At 43.0% G+C, this 20,365-nt stretch overlaps 1 protein-coding gene across 4 annotated transcripts in view; it reads right to left on the bottom strand.

Moving 5' to 3' along the window:
• The window catches only part of CA5B (carbonic anhydrase 5B), a 105,455-nt gene that overhangs the window by 49,722 nt on the left and 35,368 nt on the right, over positions 1–20,365 (bottom strand). The window contains exon 1 of one of the 4 annotated variants that reach the window (XM_037822584.1): positions 13,384–13,445. The exons of 2 other annotated variants lie outside the window; for them this stretch is intronic. The gene's annotated coding sequence lies outside the window, so the exon portion shown is untranslated. Of the gene's footprint in view, positions 1–13,383; positions 13,446–20,365 lie in introns of those variants that run through there. One more of the 4 variants, XM_037822585.1, reaches the window with a different exon arrangement.

The raw sequence follows: 20,365 nt of genomic DNA, 5'->3' as shown, positions 1-20,365 counted from the left end.
TCATGAAAACGTGGAACTGCTGAGATCAGCGAAATCTGTAAGTTTTTGCGGCCAGGGGACCCGCGCCCCTCCCTGCCAGGCTCAGTCCCGTGGGAGGAGGGGCTGTCAGCTCCGGGAAGGAGAAGGGAGAACTGCAGTGGCAGCCCTTATCGGAAACTCATTCTACTGATCCAAGCTCCAACCATAGATAGACTGAGACCAGACACCAGAGAATCTGAGAGCAGCCAGCCCAGCAGAGAGGAGACAGGCATAGAAAAAAACAACACGAAAAACTCCAAAATAAAAGCGGAGGATTTTTGGAGTTCTGGTGAACATAGAAAGGGGAAGGGCAGAGCTCAGGCCCTCAGGCTCATATGCAAATCCCGAAGAAAAGCTGATCTCTCTGCCCTGTGGACCTTTCCTTAATGGCCCTAATTGCTTTGTCTCTTAGCATTTCAATAACCCATTAGATCTGTAAGGAGGGCCCTTTTTTTTTTTTTAATCCTTTTTTCTTTTTCTAAAACAATTACTCTAAGAAGCCCAATACAGAAAGCTTCAAAGACTTGCAATTTGGGCAGGTCAAGACAAGAGCAGAACTAAGAGAGCTCTGAGACAAAAGGCAATAATCCAGTGGCGGAGAAATTTCACTAAACACCACAACTTCCCAAGAAAAGGGGGGTGTCCGCTCACAGCCATCATCCTGGTGGACAGGAAACACTCCTGCCCATCGCCAGCCCCATAGCCCAGAGCTGCCCCACACAACCCAGTGTGACGGAAGTGCTTCAAATAACAGGCACACTCCACAAAACTGGGCGTGGACATTAGCCTTCCCTGCAACCTCAGCTGATTGTCCCAGAGTTGGGAAGGTGGAGCAGTGTGAATTAACAAAGCCCCATTCAGCCATCATTTCAGCAGACTGGGAGCCTCCCTACACAGCCCAGCAGCCCAGAACCGCCCTGGGGGGACGGCAGTCACCTGTGACATAGCACAGTCATCCCTCAACAGAGGACCAGGGGGTGCACGGCCTGGAAGAGGGACCCACTTGCAAGTCTCAGGAGCCATACACCACTACCAAGGACTTGTGGGTCAGTGGCAGAGACAAACTGTGGCAGGACTGAACTGAAGGATTAGACTATTGCAGCAGCTTTAAAACTCCAGGATCACCAGGGAGATTTGATTGTTAGAGCCACCCCCACTCCCTGACTGCCCAGAAACACGCCCCATATACAGGGCAGGCAACACCAACTACACACGCAAGCTTGGTACACCAATTGGACCCCACAAGACTCACTCCCCCACTCACCAAAAAGGCAAAGCAGGGGAGAACTGGCTTGTGGAGAACAGGTGGCTCGTGGACGCCACCTGCTGGTTAGTTAGAGAAAGTGTACTCCACGAAGCTGTAGATCTGATAAATTAGAGATAAGGACTTCAATTGGTCTACACATCCTAAAAGAACCCTATCAAGTTCAGCAAATGCCAAGAGGCCAAAAACAACAGAAAATTATAAAGCATATGAAAAAACCAGACGATATGGATAACCCAAGCCCAAGCACCCAAATCAAAAGATCAGAGGAGACACAGCACCTAGAGCAGCTACTCAAAGAACTAAAGATGAACAATGAGACCATAGTACAGAATACAAAGGATATCAAGAAGACCCTAGAAGAGCATAAAGAAGACATTGCAAGACTAAATAAAAAAATAGATGATCTTATGGAAATTAAAGAAACTGTTGACCAAATTAAAAAGATTCTGGACACTCATAGTACAAGACTAGAGGAAGTTGAACAACGAATCAGTGACCTCGAAGATGACAGAATGGAAAATGAAAGCATAAAAGAAAGAATGGGGAAAAAAATTGAAAAAATCGAAACGGACCTCAGGGATATGATAGATAATATAAAACGTCCTAATATAAGACTCATTGGTGTTCCAGAAGGGGAAGAAAAGGGTAAAGGTCTAGGAAGAGTATTCAAAGAAATTGTTGGGGAAAACTTCCCAAATCTTCTAAACAACATAAATACACAAATCATAAATGCTCAGCGAACTCCAAATAGAATAAATCCAAATAAACCCACTCCAAGACATATTCTGATCACACTGTCAAACACGGAAGAGAAGGAGCAAGTTCTGAAAGCAGCAAGAGAAAAGCAATTCACCACATACAAAGGAAACAGCATAAGACTAAGTAGTGACTACTCAGCAGCCACCATGGAGGCAAGAAGGCAGTGGCACGATATATTTAAAATTCTGAGTGAGAAAAATTTCCAGCCAAGAATACTTTATCCAGCAAAGCTCTCCTTCAAATTTGAGGGAGACCTTAAATTTTTCACAGACAAACAAATGCTGAGAGAATTTGCTAACAAGAGACCTGCCCTACTGGAGATACTAAAGGGAGCCCTACAGACAGAGAAACAAAGAAAGGACAGAGAGACTTGGAGAAAGGTTCAGTACTAAAGAGATTCGGTATGGGTACAATAAAGGATATTAATAGACAGAGGGGAAAAATAGATATGACAAACATAAACCAAAGGATAAGATGGCTGATTCAAGAAATGCCTTCACGGTTATAACGTTGAATGTAAATGGATTAAACTCCCCAATTAAAAGATATAGATTTGCAGAATGGATCAAAAAAAATGAACCATCAATATGTTGCATACAAGAGACTCATCTTAGACACAGGGACACAAAGAAATTGAAAGTGAAAGGATGGAAAAAAATATTTCATGCAAGCTACAGCCAAAAGAAAGCAGGTGTAGCAATATTAATCTCAGATAAAATAGACTTCAAATGCAGGGATGTTTTGAGAGACAAAGAAGGCCACTACATACTAATAAAAGGGGCAATTCAGCAAGAAGAAATAACAATCGTAAATGTCTATGCACCCAATCAAGGTGCCACAAAATACATGAGAGAAACACTGGCAAAACTAAAGGAAGCAATTGATGTTTCCACAATAATTGTGGGAGACTTCAACACATCACTCTCTCCTATAGATAGATCAACCAGACAGAGGACCAATAAGGAAATTGAAAACCTAAACAATCTGATAAATGAATTAGATTTTTTTTTTTTTTCCAATTAAATTCAGTTTTATTGAAATACATTCACACACCATACAATCATCCATGATATACAATCCACTGTCCACAATATAACATAGTTATGCATTCATCACCACAATCTATCTCTGAACATTTTCCTTACATCAGAAAGAACCAGAACAAGAATAAAAAATAAAAGTGAAAAAAGAACACCCAAATCATCCCCCCATCCCACCCCATTTTTCCTTTAGTTTTTTTTTTTTTTTTTTTTAAATCATCATTTTATTGAGATATATAAATGAATTAGATTTAACAGACATATACAGAACATTACATCCCAAATCACCAGGATACACATACTTTTCTAGTGCTCACGGAACTTTCTCCAGAATAGATCATATGCTGGGACATAAAACAAGCCTCAGTAAATTTAAAAAGATTGAAATTATTCAAAGCACATTCTCTGACCACAATGGAATACAATTAGAAGTCAATAACCATCAGAGACTTAGAAAATTCACAAATACCTGGAGGTTAAACAACACACTCCTAAACAATCAGTGGGTTAAAGAAGAAATAGCAAGAGAAATTGCTAAATATATAGAGGCGAATGAAAATGAGAACACAACATACCAAAACCTATGGGATGCAGCAAAAGCAGTGCTAAGGGGGAAATTTATAGCACTAAACGCATATATTAAAAAGGAAGAAAGAGCCAAAATCAAAGAACTAATGGATCAACTGAAGAAGCCAGAAAATGAACAGCAAACCAATCCTAAACCAAGTAGAAGAAAAGAAATAACAAGGATTAAAGCAGAAATAAATGACATAGAGAACAAAAAAACAATAGAGAGGATAAATGTCACCAAAAGTTGGTTCTTTGAGAAGATCAACAAGATTGACAAGCCCCTAGCTAGACTGACAAAATCAAAAAGAGAGAAGACCCATATAAACAAAATAATGAATGAAAAAGGTGACATAACTGCAGATCCTGAAGAAATTAAAAAAATTATAAGAGGATACTATGAACAACTGTATGGCAACAAACTGGATAATTGTGCCGGTTTGAATGTATTATGTCCCCCAGAAAAAGCCATATTCTTTGATGCAATCTTGTGGGGCAAGCATAATAGTGGGGATTAAGTTGGACTGTTTGGATTAGGTTGTTTGAATGGAGATGTGTCCCACCCAGCTGTGGGTGGTGACTCTAGTGGGATACTCCCATGGAGGTGTGACCCCACCCATTCAGGGTGGGCCTTGATCAGTGGAGCCATATAAAACATGCTGACTCAAAGAGACTGAACAGAGTGCAGCTGTGAGTGATGTTTTGAAGAAGAGCAAGCTTGCTAGAGAGGAACGTCCTGGGAGAAAGCCATTTTGAAACCAGAACTTTGGAGCAGACGCCAACCACATGCCTTCCCAGCTAACAGAGGTTTTCTGGACGCCATTGGCCATCCTCCAGTGAAGGTACCCGATTACTGATGTGTTACTTTGGATACTTTATGGCCTTAAGACTGTAACTGTATAGCCAAATAAAACCCCTTTTTATAAAAGCCAATCCATCTCCGGTGTTTTGCATTCCGCAGCATTAGCAAACTAAAACAGATTTTGGTACCAGAGAAGTGGGGTGCTTTTGCTGCTGAGTTTGCAAATACCAAACATGCTGGAACGGCTTTTTAAATGGATAAGGGGAAGACTCTGGAGGAATTGTGAGGAGCTTGATAGAAAAGGCCAAAAGTGCTTTAAAGAGACTGTTTGTGGAAATATGGACTCTAAAGATACTTCTGATGAGGCCTTGAACAGAGATGATCAATGTGTTGTTGTGAACTGGAAGAAAGGCGAACCTTGTTTTAAAGTGGCAGAGAATTTGGCAAAATTGAGTCCTGGTATCAGATGGAAGGAAGAATTTAAAAGTGACAAACTGGAATACTTAGCTGAGGAGATCTCCAGACTACCTGTGGAGGATATACCCTGGCTTCTCCTTGCAGCTTATAGTAAAATGCGAGCAGAAAGAGGTAAACTTAGAACTGTACTCTTGGGTTCAAAGAGACCAGAAGCTGAAAATTACGAGCTTCCAGGGGGTGGAATCCCAGAAGCTACAGACCAACATGAGGATATAACCAAACATGGAACCCAGCAGCCATTTCAGTACAAGCCAAGATTGGAAAAGGAGTTAAGCAGAAAGGATTTGTGGAAAGTCCTATTGTCTGATGGCTTTGACCCCTGCGTGCTTCATGCAAAGCCAACAGAATTTTTGCGAGATCTTTATAGACAGAGGCATTGCCAGTCTGGACTGGAGGAGACAGACAAGGAAAAAATTAAAGGAAAAATCTCTTCAAAGACAGAGCCATGGAGGTTGAGGTCTGGAGTCAGGAGGTCTCGGGCTGGGAGAGTGGAGCAGCCCACATGCATGGAAAGGGTGAGTTTGCCCTGGAGGTCGAGGGCGGGCTTTCCGCCTCGATGCTCTGGAAGAGTTTTGCCACCTCAGGTCCCAAAGAGGGTGGAGCACATTTCCAGGGAATTGGGGAGAGCCTGGCTGCCACCACACTGTTCTGAAGGGGTTGAGCGTGTGACCCGGAGATGGAAGGGAATCCGGGAGCTGCCCCGATGTTTGAGGAGGGTGGGGCCGAGAAGGTGGTCTCCCCAATGTGTGGAAATGTTGGAGCACTCACCTAAGCATTTGGAGAGGAAAGGGCTGCCGAAAAGGCCCTTAGGAAGGGTTAGGCTCCCGCTGTCTCAAGCCCCAAGGATGCAACGTTGTTCTGTTAATGACTCTCAGACTTTGAAATCTAATGGAGTTTGTCCTGCAGGTTTTAGGAACTGTTTTGGTCCTGTTAACCCTGTTTTCCTTACTCTTTCTCCTTATGGCAATGGAAATGTTTATCCTATGACTGTCCCTCCTTTGTATATTGGAAGCATATAACTTGTTCTAAGTCCACAGATCCAAGCTAAAGGAAAAGTATGTCTTAGGACTGACCACGCCTATATTTGATTTTGATGGGATTTTGTACTTAACTTTTGTTACTGAAATGGTTTAAGTTTTTGTGATATTGTGATGAAATGAATGTATTTTGTATTTGCAAAGAGTATGTTTTTCTGGGGTCCAGGGGGTGGAATGTGCCGGTTTGAATGTATTATGTCCCCCAGAAAAAGCCATATTCTTTGATGCAATCTTGTGGGGCAAGCATAATAGTGGGGATTAAGTTGGACTGTTTGGATTAGGTTGTTTGAATGGAGATGTGTCCCACCCAGCTGTGGGTGGTGACTCTAGTGGGATACTCCCATGGAGGTGTGACCCCACCCATTCAGGGTGGGCCTTGATCAGTGGAGCCATATAAAACATGCTGACTCAAAGAGACTGAACAGAGTGCAGCTGTGAGTGATGTTTTGAAGAAGAGCAAGCTTGCTAGAGAGGAACGTCCTGGGAGAAAGCCATTTTGAAACCAGAACTTTGGAGCAGACGCCAACCACATGCCTTCCCAGCTAACAGAGGTTTTCTGGACGCCATTGGCCATCCTCCAGTGAAGGTACCCGATTACTGATGTGTTACTTTGGATACTTTATGGCCTTAAGACTGTAACTGTATAGCCAAATAAAACCCCTTTTTATAAAAGCCAATCCATCTCTGGTGTTTTGCATTCCGCAGCATTAGCAAACTAAAACAATAATGTAGAGGAAATGGACAATTTCCTGGAAACATATGAACAACCTAGACTGACCAGAGAAGAAATAGAAGACCTCAATCAACCCATCACAAGCAAAGAGATCCAATCAGTCATCAAAAATCTTCCCACAAATAAATGCCCAGGGCCAGATGGCTTCACAGGGGAATTCTACCAAACTTTCCAGAAAGAACTGACACCAATCTTACTCAAACTCTTTCAAAACATTGAAGAAAATGGAACACTACCTAACTCATTTTATGAAGCTAACATCAATCTAATACCAAAACCAGGCAAAGATGCTACAAAAAAGGAAACCTACAGGGCAATCTCCCTAATGAATATAGATGCAAAAATCCTCAACAAAATACTTGCAAATCGAATCCAAAGACACATTAAAAAAATCATACACCATGACCAAGTGGGGTTCATTCTAGGCATGCAAGGATGGTTCAACATAAGAAAATCAATCAATGTATTACAACACATTAAAAATTCAAAAGGGAAAAATCAAATGATCATCTCAATAGATGCTGAAAAAGCATTTGACAAAATCCAACATCCGTTTTTGATAAAAACACTTCAAAAGGTAGGAATTGAAGGAAACTTCCTCAATATGATAAAGAGCATATATGAAAAACCCACAGCCAGCATAGTACTCAATGGTGAGAGACTGAAAGCCTTCCCTCTAAGATCAGGAACAAGACAAGGATGCCCGCTGTCACCACTGTTATTCAACATTGTGCTGGAAGTGCTAGCCAGGGCAATCCGGCAAGACAAAGAAATAAAAGGCATCCAAATTGGAAAAGAAGAAGTAAAACTGTCATTGTTTGCAGACGATATGATCTTATATCTAGAAAACCCTGAGAAATCAACGATACACCTACTAGAGCTAATAAACAAATTTAGCAAAGTAGCGGGATACAAGATTAATGCACATAAGTCAGTAATGTTTCTATATGCTATGAATGAACAAACTGAAGAGACACTCAAGAAAAAGATACCATTTTCAATAGCAACTAAAAAAATCAAGTACCTAGGAATAAACTTAACCAAAGATGTAAAAGACCTATACAAAGAAAACTACATAACTCTACTAAAAGAAATAGAAGGGGACCTTAAAAGATGGAAAAATATTCCATGTTCATGGATAGGAAGACTAAATGTCATTAAGATGTCAATTCTACCCAAACTCATCTACAGATTCAATGCAATCCCAATCAAAATTCCAAGAACCTACTTTGCAGACTTGGAAAAGCTAGTTATCAAATTTATTTGGAAAGGGAAGATGCCTCGAATTGCTAAAGACACTCTAAAAAAGAAAAACGAAGTGGGAGGACTTACACTCCCTGACTTTGAGGCTTTGTCTAAACTTATGCAAGAAGTTCAGGACCAGAGGAGCAGGAAGAGAGCTGATTAGTAATGCTGTCCAAGAAACTCACTCTTTCTGTGGCTCCAAATGGTGGGAGCGATGAGAAAGCTCTTCAAAAAAGCTAAGTGTTATATAAACACGGTTTACGATTCCTCAAACTGCACTTGCTGAAATGCTACTCATGATTTAAATTCAACAACCAAGGAAATAAAGAAAGCAGTTTGGGTTGGTTCTTAATATCAACTAAACAGAATTTCCTCTGAAGAAATTCATTTGACATTACACACTTCTACAACAAAGCTTCCAAACTGCTAAGTGATCCTGAGAAATCTTGCTTTAATTCTGTGCTTTCTTTCCATTGAATTCCAAAGCACTGTGCAAGGTGTAAAGCTGAAAAAGTCATGCTCTGTCTCCACTCCCAGAAGCCTGCCATCTACAAGGAAAAACTACTTAAATACTTCTTAATCAAGGCTGGATGCAATGAGGACCCTGACTTAGTGAAAGGAGAACATCAAGGGCAGACACTCCAAGGTGTCGAGAGGGAGTGGCATCTGAACCACGTGCCACAGGAGAGAGACCAGTTCAATGGGAGGGGCAAAAGCAGAGCCAGAGCAAAGGGCAGGAAAGCTGTCAGAGATGATAAGGACATGGGGGGTGGGGATTAGACCCCAGGGCCAGGGAGGACACTTGGGGTTGTAATAGGGAGAACTTTGGGTTTATTTAATCAACTATCTCAAGGCCCTGTGCCAAGTGTCATGGAGAGGTGGGCCAACATGTGGAAAAGGACTCCTTTCTTGCTTACAATCTAGTTGGAGAGACTTATCAATTCACTGGAAGACAAAGCCAAGTGAAATTAACACCCAATAGCAAGGACCTGTTGGCTCAGCCTTCAAAGGGAAGGCTGTGATAAGACAAGGCGAAAGGCATACCTGGCCACCGTGGGAGCTGTATAAGCAGAGCAGTGGGCACACAAGTGGCAGGGCACAGGGCCCAGCACAAGAGGCCGTGTGGGGGTCTGGGGCCTGTTAGCAGGGTGCCCAGAGAAGTCTGGGTAACTGTCCCTTGGTCTGGCTCCCAGAGAGCATTCACTGAATGGTCTGCAGTCATGCTGCCTCTGCAAAATGCCGTGACCAGTGGCCAATGACACCCGGCCCAGAGGAAGTGTCTCCTGCCCACTTCCAGACTTGCTCTCTCAGATTAGGGGTACAGGAAGGCTCCAGAAGGACTGACATCACCCTCCTCCTCTTGGACTACCTCCTCCCTGGAGCCTCCCCTGTGGTGGACTCCATGTGATGGTCTGTAAGTTTGAACCTCTGTCTGTCCCCAAGAATGTTGCCAATCTTGCAGCAGTAGGCACTGGCTCTGCAGACTTTCTTTTGTTTCCTTTAGACAAGAAAAACCTGTTTGCTGTAACACAGCCAGAACTGTCTGAACTTTCCAACATTCCAAGGCTGCAAGCAATATTTGCTCGCATATTGGTCAAGCACATACCCAGGGGCACAGAGGAAGGTGGGGCTGGATGGGGATTTGAGGTTAATTTGGGGAATATGAATTCCCAAGAGACCGGAAGGCTTTTGGATTTCATTCCATAGGTTCAGGAGGAAGCACTGATGGGTTCTGATCACTCGGACAGCAGAACATATAGGATGGATGGGAGTAGGCGAAGAGTGGAGCCAGGAAGTCAGAGAGGAGATTATTCATGCAACCATCCATCTATGCAACCCATCTCTCTTTTATTCTTTCACTCAACAACATATCAATGAGATAGTTATGAAACGCCAGGCACAGTTGTAGTTCATCAGGGTAAAAATCAAAGCAGCTACCCTGTGGTGCTTAAATTTTAGTAGGAGGAGACAGATAATAAACAACAAACATAAAAAATAAGTTAATTGTTGAGAAAATTAGACTATGTTAAGTGAAAAGTACAACAGGGTAAGGTGAACTTGGAGTGCCACTGGGAAGGGGGTGTTGCATTTTAAAATAAGGCACTCAGGGTAGGCCTCTCAGAGAAGGCTACATTTGAGCAAAGGATTGAAGGTGAGGAAATCAGTCACGTGGTTGTCTAGGGGAAGGGCATTCAAGGCAGAGGGAGCCGCCAAAGCAAAGACCCTAAGGTGGGAATGTTCTTAGCACATGCAAGGGATAGCAAGGAGGCCAGCATGCAGGAGTGGAGTGAACCAGGAGGAAGGTAGGAGGAGATGAGGGTGGGAGGTAACAGGTGCCAGATCAAACAAACTTCTAGGACAAGGTAAGGATTCTTTCTCTAAATCAGGGTTTCTAAACCTCAGCACAATTGACAATTTTGACTAGATAATTCCTTGTTGTGGGGGTCTGTCCTGTGCACTGTAGGGTGTTTAGCAACATCCCTGGCCTCTACCTACTAGATATCGGTAGCCCCATAGTTGCAACAACCAACAATGTCTCCAGACATTGTCAGGTGTCCCCTGGGGGTGATAATCACCACTCACCCACCCACCCCCTACGCCCCACCCCCGCCAGGTGGGAAGCACGGGTCTAAGTGGAACAGGGAGACAATGGAAGTTTTTGAGCAGAGTTGTGACATAATCTGATTTACATTTTTAAAAATCTGCCCTACTAAAAATTCACTGGGATGGAGGGCAGGCAAGAAGCAGAGAGAGACCATTTAGGATAAACCAGGGGCTCAAACTAAGGATGTCATAGTGGAGGTAGTGAAGAGTGGTTGGATTTTGGATATACCTTGAAGATACAGCCCCAGAAAATGCAAAAGGAGATGAGGATTACTGGAAAATTATTGCCTAAGAATGGAGTTGCCCTGAACTGAGACAGGAAAGGAAGGCAGTGGGTGGAACAGGTCTTGGGTGGGAAATCAGTAGCTCAGGTTTGGGCATACTGAGTTTGAAGTGAAATTCCAGTAATCTGAGTGAGAAAATATGAAGCACTGCACTGAGGCAGTGACAAGAGACAGGGAAGAGATACTTTGTATTCAAGCATTACCCACTTAGTTAAAAAACGGAGGGTTTGGCACCCAACTGGAAGACAGAAAAGGGAAGAAGTGGAAGAAGGCCTCATGCTTTCACGGCTGGAGTGATGATGGTGGCAGAATGAGATTCAGTCCTTGAATAGGGAAATAGAGTCCTGCACAAGAAGCAAGGGTGTGTGTGTGTGGGAAAGACGGTGCTCTTACTTCTATTCATATTGGACTTGAGGTGCCAGTAGAGCAGCCAAAAGGAAAGGTCTAGGAGAGAGTTGCAAATGCAGCTCGGGTGCTCAGGAGAGGTCAAGAAGCAAGAGACAGAAAATCCCCCACCAAGGAGTAACAGGTGCACAGAGGGAAACTGAGGCAAACGGAGGACTAAGGAGGGCAAGAGACAAGAAGGAACAGTCACAGGTAATCTAGGAGGCAAGAGAACACGGGAGGTCACGGGAAAGGTGGCTTCTGGGAAAATCCAAATAAACAGAAACCAAATTTAGCTAATTCTAGGCTAGAATACCTGTAACAGTACATGAGGTTATTTATGCCCATACCAAAGGCCAATCCTCTGTCTTAAATTCAAAGTAATAATTTACTGAAAAGTGGTTATTTAAACTTGCCCACGGAGCTCATTAAACACAAACTTCTGAAACCACAAATAATGTTTAACCATCAAACATAGCATATAACAATGAACTACTAGTATATATTACTGATTTCACAGAAAATCTCTCTGTACTTAGGTCTGTCCATAAAGATGGAACCACTGATTATTAATGTCTGTCCAGGGATTTTAGTAACATGTCCCTTAATCTACTGTTTTTTGAACTTAGATTTGCATGAAAAAAGAAAAGATCCTGACATCTTTAAAGAATCATTAATAAATCGTGCATTTATTAAATGGCTAGTATTTGAACTCTGCCTGTTTAAGTCACTTACACCTATGCTAAAAACAGCAAAAAAAAAAGAAAAAGTACCATGACTAAACGTTCAAATTACACTAAAAAAAATTCCTTGATTCTCAGCAGATTGACCCAATGTCTTTCTCACGTGCCTATTTTGAAAGCAAACAAGGCTCTCGCAATTCCCTGAAATTCAAATCCAAGTTATGTTGCCACGTCTTGACTAATAAAGCTCAGCTCCTTTCCTCTCACCCACTTCTTCCCTGAGAGCATGATCCCAATCTGAGGTTCCCAAAGGATTCAAAATGAGTACTTTGTGGACTGCAACCAACTGCCCCAGTGCGACTGACGATAGGAAATGCGCCTTCCTCTTTCCATCGGATTTCCATAATATTCCTACTCATTCAGTCGCAATTCACTCAACTTTTGCCTGGCTCGGGGGAGAATAGGGCAGGTGCAGGCAGGCACAGGGAACACACAGTGCTCTGGCTACTTCTGGCCTTTTGGTGAATTACCTGGTACTGACAAAAAAAAAAAAAAAAAAAAAAAACGAGGAAAGGAGGAAAACCCTACAAAGCGGAAAAGCTTTCCATGTCCAAAATATCCAAGAACAAGAACAAGTTCTATCCAAATGAAGGTGTACACAGCTTCCTTATCTCCTGGTACTTCTCAAAACTCTCATCAAAATTACACAAGAGGGAAGGGCACTGACATTAATATTCATGAGTTGCCGCCAGCCTCAGGCAGTAGCATTTCGCGCTGAATGCCACAAAGAATCACAGCAACCAAAAACGTTTCTATTTGGGAGGTTCTCCTCCAGCTCTGGGGCAAGGCACAAAAGAAAAACGCCAGAAGAAGGAAGCGAGGCACGGAGAAGGTTTGGGTTTGTCCAAGTTACTCAGCTGTGAATGCTGATCCCCTGTCCTCGGGGTGAATGTGACTCTGACAACAGGGCCTGGCATGGTCGGGGGTGGGGGTGGGGGAGAGCAAAAACGCAGCCCCGAGTGAGTCCGCGCCGACTGCGCCCCGGGTTCCGGAACTGCAACCTCACGTCTGGATCCCTTGCCCCGTCTCCAGCGATTTCACAGCAAGCTGGACTTGGCTGAGTTATTAGATCCAACCACCCCCGGCAAGAGCCCCTTCCCGGGACCTGCCCTCCCGCGCTCCGCAAGGTCCCTGGGACAGCTATTCTCCCTTCAAGTGCATGGAACTCTTAATGGACTGCAGCTGTCTGGTGTCCCCCATAGTGGGGAAAGAAAGCTGGGCTGTGGCAGGGGGCGAGGTCCCTCCTGTTCCCCCACATTTTCCCGGGGCGCCCCGCGGGGACCCCAACCATCTTCACGGGACCAACAGCTGGGGCGGCTCCGGGCCCGGTGCGGGGGAACAGGGGATCGTGGGAGGGTCTCGGCACCCCGGGATCTGCCACTCCCGGGAAACCGCCGCGCTCCACCTCTGCGCCAGCGCTCACCTGAGCGTTTCCCCCGAGCACAAACCTCGCCGCTCGCTCCCGTTACTCGCGTCTCAGCACCGGGCGCCGCGGCCACGCCCCTCGCCACACCCCAACCCGGACCGCGACCCTCCCGCCTAGGCCACGCCCCAAAAGTCCTTACGTATCGTCTTGGTCACGCCCCCTACTGCGGGTACCTCCAAGAAGATCAAGAGATCTGGAATATGGCTAAGATGTTTAAAGGTGCGAAATGAAAGCTCACAGTATTCAAGTTAGAGAAATTGTGTGAAAACCAAACACACAAAGAGAACAGAGGTAGGAAAGGCAGACGTGCAGGGACTAGCTGGTAGAATGGTTCACAGGAGGACTGGAAGGAGATATTAGTTTAGATGCATCTGAACAGCCAAGCTGAGTTCAGATCTTGAAATCCCACTAATGCAAAGCCAAAGAGTCTGGATTCTCTTACACAGGCACAGGGGTCTAATGAGTATTTTAATGTGGGAATGACGTCAATGTAAGTGTGGGGGAGAAGGCGGACAATGGAAGGTAGGAAGGACGTTCCATGACAGGGGTTAGATGTGCCGGTATTTACTAATCAAGGGCTGGTGCACTGGCAGCCCATTGGTGCCCAGGGCTGGAACAGCCAGGGGAGGGCCACTGAAGCTCTGGGAGGCAGGAAGGAAACACAGAATTTGTAAAACAAATGAATGAAAGGGGGAAGCAGGGGAGGGGAATTTGGAAATAAGAGTTAGGCGGCATGGACCCAGGGGAAAGGGAGTTTGGAAGTAGGAGGTGACATGGAGTTTATGCCCCCCCTTTCTGGACCTCAGTGGTTTCCACTTGTAAAGTGACACCCTGGACTAAATGATATTTTAGATTGCATTCAGTTCTAGTAATGCTACAGTGTTCTGTAATGTGTCCGATTGTGGGGAGATGTGAAAAAAAGAATGCAATATTGATTTGAGGGTGCCATGTATTTCAAAGAGTAGTGCCTAGACTAATGATGCCAGAAAGTTGGGACAAAAAAAAAGAAACCCCAAGAGTGATGTGATGAGAAAAAGCACTGAGAAGGAAAACGTTCTTGAGATGGGGATGGGAAGGAGGTTGTAGAACAGGGAGAAGATTAGCTCCACAGGGTCTTAATCCAGGTGACTCTGGAATAAATTTCTACTTGGGACAGATGAGTAGACGCAAGGGCCAAAAGGAAGCATGGAGCATTTCGGCTGCCTCCTTCCTCCTCACCGTCCTGCAGGTCTCTCAACCTTAACATGTCTCCCATCATTCCATTCTTTTCTCTCCAGGGCCTTCCTCTGTATTCCATGAACAGAATAGGAGTTTGTCCAGCCGCTCTGGTTTCCTGGGCTAGAAACCTCTGTGGCCCTGAACTGCACTCTCTTCCTCATTCTCCATAATCAACAGACTAGGATTCAAGTCCAATCAAGCCCTAAAGATTCTGCCTCTAAAGCTCTCTCAAATCTCTCCCTACCTCTCCACCCTTACCAACTGTCACTGTCATCACTGAGGCACCACCATGTTCTCCCTGACTCATTACAAGCTTCTGGCTGGCATCTCAGCACCAGTCTCTCTCATACCTGTGCACTGTGCTGGTCCTGCAAGCGAATCTGAGTGTCTCCCTTGACTTAAAAACCTGGCCCTTGACTTAAAAAACTAGCCTTTCACTGGCCACCAGGTCAAGTCCAAACTCCTCATCAGAGCCTGTAAAACCCTTCATCATCTGGTCCCAAATGGCCTCTTCAGCTTTGCACACTCCCTCTGCACACATCCTATGCTGTGGCCATCCCCAAACAAGGCACCAATGTTCTGCTCTGTGTCTCAGCACAGGTTGTTCTCTGTCTGGGCTGTCGCTCTCCTCCTTCTCCCATGCTGGTCCACCTGGCAAGACTCAGCCTGAACATCACCTACTCCAGAAACCACCAATGCTCCAAAACCAATATAGTCACAGATTTTTGAAAAATAAAAAACAGTACTGTACAGATTTGTCAGTTTCATATATTACACTTCTTGAGTGTACCCACCCAACTGACTAAAATGGTGCTATCTAGTAGATGCTTGTTCCGGTTTGCTAATGCTGCCAGAATGCAAAATACCAGAAATGGATTGGCTTTTATAAAGGGGGTTTATCTGGTTACAAAGTTACAGTCTTAAGGCCATACAGTATCCAAGGTAAGGCATCAATAATAGGATACCTTCATAGAAGAATGGCCAATGGCATCTGGAACACCTCTGTTGTCTGGGAAGGCACGTGGCTGGCATCTTCTTTCTTGGCTTCCGGGTTGTGTTTCAAAATGGCTTTCTCCCAGAATGTTTTTCTCTAGGCGTCTGGGGGAGTAGTCTCTTAGTTTCTCTGGAGCAAACTCTGTTGTAGCAAAAGTCTACTTTCAAAGGCCGTCTTCAAAATGTGTCCCTCAGCTGCAACTCTGAGTTCCTTCTGTTTGTCAGCTGTTTTATATGGCTCCAGAGATTTAATTCAGACCCACCCTGAATGGGTGGGGTAATGCTCCCATGGAAATGATCCAATCAATTATCCCACAATTGATTGAGTCACATCTCCATGGAAACAATCAAAGGACCAAGCCAAAGCAGAACAATTTGTAAGGAGAGTGAAAGGTGTGTTTTGCTTTGGTTGTTTGTTTTAATTACCTCATGGCATTCAAGAAAATCTCTGTCACATCACTAGCTGGATAAAACTTAAGGGACAGCCCAGGGACCAAATCCCAGTGTTAATACTTCAAACTATTAAATTGTACAGTGTGCAACAAAATATTACAAGACAAACAAGGAAATAGGAAATGATGGCCCATCCAAAGGAACAAGTTAAAAATCCAGAAACCATCAGCAAAAGAGGAGCAGACTTTGGACTTACCAGACAGAGACTTTAAAATAATGATCCTCAATATGTACAAGAAGATAAAGGAAAACACGGAGAAGAAACTAAGAATATGAATGAACAATATGGGAACCTCTCCAAAGAAATACTGGAGTTGACGAATATAATAACTGAAAAGAAAAATTCCCTGGATGGTTTCAACAGCAGATTGGAAATGGCAGAAGAAAGAATCAGTGAATTCAAAGACAAGATAACTGAAATGATTCAGGCTACAAAGCAGAAAAATAAAAGAATAAAAAAGAACTAACAGAGGCTAAGAGACCTGTGGGGCACCACCAAGCATACCAAAACATGCATCATGGGAGTCCCAGAAGGAAAAGAAAGAAAGGGGCAGAAAGAACATTAAAAGAAATAATGGCAGAAAACTTTCCAAATGTAGTAAGACATGAATACGCACATTCAAGAAGCCGAACGGACTTCAAACAGGGTAAACTCAAAAAGAACAATGTCCAAACACATAGTAATGAAATCTTCCAATGCTTAGAAACACACAAACTACCTACATTGACTCAAGAAGAAATACAAGATCTTGACAAACTAATAACTAGTAAAGAGGCTGAATCAGTAATCAAAACTCTCCCAACAAAGAAGAGCCCAGGACCTGACGGTTTCACAGGGGAATTTTACCAAACATTCCAAGAATTATTAATACCTATTCTGCTCAAAGCCTTCCAAAAACTGAACAGGAAGGAATACTACCTAACTCACTCTACGAGGCTAACATCACCCTCATACCAAATCCAGATAAAGATACCACAAGAAAAGGAAACTACAGACCAATATCCCTTATGAATATACATGCAACAATCCTCAACAAAATACCAGCAAACTGAATCCAACAGCACATCAAAAGAGTTATACACCATGACCAAGTGGGATTTATCCCGGGTATGCAAGGGTGGTACAACATCAGTTTGTATAGTGGTATCACACCACATGAACAGAATTAAGAGGAAAAAAACTCATGATCATCTCACTTGATGCAGAAAAGGCATTTGACAAAATCCAGCAGCAGTTCTTGATAAAAACACTCAGAAAACTGGGAATAGAAGGAAACTTCCTCAACATGATAAAGGGCATATATGAAAAACCCACAGCTAACATCATACTCAATCGTCAAAGACTGAAAGCCTTCCCTCCAATATCACAAACAAGACAAGGATGCCCACTGTCACCACTGTTATTTAACATGCTACTGGAAGTTCTTGCAAGAGCAATCAGGCAAGAAAAAAATAAAAGGCTTCCAAAGCCCCATTTGCAGATGATATGATCCTATATACGGAAAATCCTGAAAAATCCACAACAAAGCTACTGGAACTAATAAATGGATTCAGCAAAGTGATGGGGTACAAGATCAATATGCAAAAATCGGTTGTGTTTCTATACACTAATAATGAACAATCTGAAGAAGAAATCAAGCAAAAAGTTCCATTTGCACTAACAACTAAAAGAATTAAATATCTGGAAATAAATATAACTAAGGATGTAAAGGATTTATACACAGAAACTAAAAGACATTGCTAAAAGAAATCAAAGACCTAAGTAAATGGATGGGCATTCTGCATGAATTGGAATATTGTTAAGATGTCAATTCTACCCAAAGTGATTTACAGATTCAACGTAACCCCAATAAAAATTCCAACAGCCTTCTCAACAGAAATGGAAAAGCCAATCATCAAGTTTACATGAAGGGTCAAGGACCCTGAATAGTCAAAGCCATCTTGAAAAGGAAAAAAGCAGTTGGAGGACTCCCATTTCCTTATCTTAAAACTTATCACAAAGTCACAGTAATCACAACAGCATGTTATGGGCACAAGGGCAGACATATAGGCCAATGGATTTGAACTGAGAGTTCAGGAATCTACCCTCATGTTTACAGCCAACTCATTTTTTAAAATACAGTTTTATTGATATATATTCACACACACTACAGTCATCCATAGTGTACAATCAACTATTCACAGTACCATCATATAGTTGTGCATTCATCACCAGAATCAACTTTTGAACATTTTTCTTACTCCAAAAATAAATAAATAAATAAATAAATAAAAGTAAAAAAGAACACCCAAAACATTCCACCCGCCGACCCCACCCTATTTTTCATTTAGCTTTTGTCCCCATTTTTCTACTCATCTGTCCATACACTGGATAAAGGGAGTGTGAACCACGAGGTTTTCACAATCACACAGTCACACCACGTAAGCTACATAGTTATGCAATCATCTTCAAGAATCAAGGCCACTGGGTTGCAGTTCTCCAGTTTCAAGTATTTCCTTCTAGATATTCCAATACACTAAAAACTAAAAAGGGATATCTATATAGTGCATAAGAATGCCCCCCAGAGTGACCTCTCAATTTCACTTGAAATCTCTCAGCCACTGAAACTTTGTTTTATTTCATTTCACTTCCCCCGTTTGGTCAAGAAGATGTTCTCAATCCCATGATGCTGGTCCAGGATCATCCCCGTGAGTCATGTCCCATGTTGCCAGGGAGATTTATACCCCAGGAGTCAAGTCCCACGTAAGGGGGAGGGCAGTGAGTTCACCTGCCGCGTGGGCTTAGAGAGAAAGAGAGGGCCACATCTGAGCAACAAAGTGGTTCTCTGGGGGAGACTCTCAGGCACAATTGTAAGTGGGCTTATCCTCTCCTTTGCAGCAACAAGCTTCACAAGGGCATGCCCCAAGATCGATGGCTTATCTTACTAAACTGTCAGTACTCAATGTTTGTGAGAACATCAGTAACAACCCATTTGGGGAACAGCCAACTGATTTTTGACAAGGGTGCCGAGTCTTCTCAATTGGGAAAGAATAGCCTCTTCAACAAATGGTGCTGGGCAAACTGGATGTCCCTATGCAAAACAATGAAGATGGATACCTACCTCAGACCATATACAAAAATCAACTGAAAATGGATCAAAGACCTAAATATAAAAACCAGAACTATAAAACTCCTAGAAGAAAATGTAGGGAAGCATCTTCAGGACCTTGTGTTAGGCAATGGTTTCTTAGACTTTACACCCAAAGCACAAGCAACAAAAGAAAAAATAGATAAATGGGACCTCATTAAAATTAAAACATTTTGTGCATCAAAGGAGTTTGTCATGAAAGTAAAAAGACAACCTACTTAATAGGAGAGAATATTTGGAAACCACATATCCAATAATGGGCTTAATATGCAGAATATACCAAGAAATCCTAAAACTCAACAATAAAAACACAATCAACCCAATTTAAAAATGGGCAAAAGACTTGAATAGACATTTCTCCAAAGATATACAAATGGCCAAAAAGCACATGAAAAGATGCCCAACATCATTGCCATTAGGGAAATGCAAATCAAAACCACAATGAGATATCATTTGACACTCTTGTGAATGGCTAATATTCAAAAAACAGAAAATTGAAAGTGTTGGAGAGGATGTAGGAACACTCATTCATTGCTGGCAGAAATGTAAAATGATGCAGCCACTATGGAAGACAGTTTGGCAGTTACTTAGATAGTTAAGTATAAAATTATCATATGACCCAGCATTCCCACTTCTATGTATAGACCTCAAATAATTGAAAACAGGAACTCGATTAGATATTTGCACACTGATGTTCATAGTGGCATTATTCACAACTGCCAAAAGATGGAAGCAACACAAGTGTCCATCAACTGATGAATAGATTAAAAAATGTGATATATACATATGTTCCAGTTTGCTAAAACTGCTGTTATGCAAAATACCAGACATGGACTGGCCTTTACAATGGGGGTTTACTAGTTCACAAATTTGCGGTTCTAAGGCCATGAAAATGTCCAAATTGAGGCATCAACAAGAAGATACCTTACTGAAGAAAGGCTTTTGGTGTCCAAAAGCTGGGAAGGCATGTGCCTGGTATCTGCTGGTCCTTTGCTCTTGGGTGTTGGTTTCAAAATGGCTTTCTCCAAAACGTCTCTGGGCTTCTGTCTTCACTCCTCTCTCTCAGCTCCTGTGCATCCTTGCTTCTTTGTCCCAGGGTGTGGAATTTGGGGACGAATTATTGAAGAAGCAGTATCATAGAGAGGAAAGCTCTGACATCCATCCACTGTGGGGCTTCTATTGGCCTC

This window comes from Choloepus didactylus, chromosome X (assembly GCF_015220235.1).
Source record: "Choloepus didactylus isolate mChoDid1 chromosome X, mChoDid1.pri, whole genome shotgun sequence".
Taxonomy (NCBI): Eukaryota; Metazoa; Chordata; class Mammalia; order Pilosa; family Megalonychidae; genus Choloepus; species Choloepus didactylus.
The sequence above is the reverse complement of the archived record's forward strand: the minus strand, read 5'-3'. Positions and strand labels throughout refer to the sequence as shown.